Source organism: Furipterus horrens, unplaced genomic scaffold (assembly GCF_987537825.1).
Source record: "Furipterus horrens unplaced genomic scaffold, mFurHor1.1.pri manual_scaffold_6, whole genome shotgun sequence".
Classification (NCBI taxonomy): Eukaryota; Metazoa; Chordata; class Mammalia; order Chiroptera; family Furipteridae; genus Furipterus; species Furipterus horrens.
In genome coordinates this window covers 126,510,828-126,513,139 of record NW_028327176.1, presented here as the reverse complement: position 1 = coordinate 126,513,139, position 2,312 = coordinate 126,510,828, and positions in this window count along the sequence as shown.

Here is a 2,312-nt window from a genome sequence, read left to right as displayed (position 1 = left end):
ATAACGTCATCCTAAACTAATCTGCATATGAATCTCTTCTAACCACAGAGACAGGTTCAGGTGATTCAATTTGGGCCCAATAGATACAGGGGAAATTTTTCTGGAAGTCCTGGGTAAACAAACAAACAAAAAAAATTGCAAGGGACAGTTTTCTCTGCCTTTTTCTTTCAGATATAAGGCCTGGAAGTGCTGCAGCCATTTTGCCACACTGAGGCATCAGCTTTAGGTTAATATTGACACCAAGACAGGCAAAGAGACAATGAACTAAGTCTTCAGTATCATCATTTAAGCCACTATTACAGATTTCTCCTATTTCCTCTCCACTTAGTTCCCCTCCACCCGGCACCCACCCTCACCCCCCGCCCCAACCTTCACCACATTGTTGTCTGTGTCCATGGGCTATCCCTATGTTCTTTGGCTGATCTCTTTCAGTTCCCCCAACTCCCTCCCCTCTGAGGTCTGTCAGTCTGTTCCATGTATCCATGCCTAAAAAGGTTTTTTGTTTGTTTGTAGTTACTATTGTTTTTCCATTATCATTGGGGAAAATAATAACTGGTAAAAAGGGATAGTTTACACCATGATGTATTACTTATTTTCAATTTTTATATAAGAAATATGTTTCATTTTGCATTTTGAAAAAATATGTTTTTTGTTTAATAGTGTCCTTATTGGGGTGACCTTCCAGATCCTCTCTCCACTTTCCTCTATCTTGTTCTCTGTTCTGGAAGACTCACCTTTGTGGGTCATGTTAAAAGGTCACCTATGTTCTCTGGCTTCTGCTGGATTCAGGAAGACCAGCAGGAGATTGAAGGAAGGGAGGAGAAAAAGGTCAGGTTATCTTTGCTTTTAGCTTCCTCTTAAGCACTTGCATGGAGATGAATGTGTCCTTCCACTGAAGACCATTGCTGAGTTTACATTTTCTATCTTCTTCACAGACTCGTGAACTCCACCTGGCCCTTGTCCCTTTGGCGTAAGAGTGGTGAGAGCTTAGATACTATTGCACTGGGTTACTGCACTTTTTGTGTTTTACATCCTTCACATATTTGTAAATAAGTAATTTGTGTGTTCTCCTCAAATTATCTCACTTTGCATCATCTATTTCATCATTATCATCACACCTATGTGTGATTCAAAGCAGATAAAATAGTGGACCACCTTGTTTAGAGTAGTATTTAGAATGAAGGTCTTTCTTCATTATAAAATTGATCTTTCATAGCAAATTCAGTCAGATAAAAGTGTGAATTTGGTAGCTCTGGACAGAGTTTCAAATTGTTATTACTAAAAAAAGCTTTTCAAACAATTTTGTAAACTGTTATTATGAAATTTGATGATATTCTTTGTGTGATAATAAAGTTCTCTTTATTAGCAAACTACCACCAGATTAGGTTTATTTTATGTCTTATCATGAAGTTTGATACTCCTATTTAGTGGTCCTCATATAACTATATACCAAAAATTGACCATTTTAAATACTCAATAAGTACTCAGTAACAATGGGACATATTTTCTGGGTTTCACATATGTGAACCACTATGCCATTGTGGGAAAATGCTTAGAAATAAGTCACCTTATGCAAAGGCTTTGAAAGATGCAAAAGGAATTATATCATGCTATGAAGATTTCGATAATGGCTTTAAATTATAGCAGGTTGGTACGACCCTGGTCCTAATGCAGGAGGAATGGAAGATCTAAAATTCCATTCCACCTTCTAACTAGAGCAATTACTTTCAGTCCCCTAAGGTTCTTTGTACATGAGCTCTAATACAACCTATTTTAAATGCACATAACTAAATGTGGCAGTCCAGAAATCACATAAAAGCCTAACTCCACTATGGCTCATTATGGTATGAGTGAGCAGATAGGACTAGTTTTAAATATTTGTTGCTTTAGGCTTTAAACGACCACTAACCACTACAGATCTGAATAGACAGTGACTTCCTAAATACACATTACTTTTCATTATAAACCCCCCTTGGTAAAGCATTTCTTTTGTCTACCTTGTGAATAATACAAGGCACAGTGAGACACTTCTGCTTCTGATTTAATATATTGTGAAGTGTACATACATGATTTCATGCTATTAGAATTATGATTATCACTTGTCCAAAATTGTCTAACTTCAGATGATTAATAAGGCATTTGAGATGTGGTTTTAATTTAGATCTTGTAACCATCAGAATTTAACTCTGTTACTTATCCAAAGAATTTCCTCTTCTCTGAATTGTAACTAAAGTGAAAAATATTAAAAATAAGAGTATATGAGTACAGAAGTGTGATGGGGGAAGAAAGGAAATTGAAAAATTCCACAATTC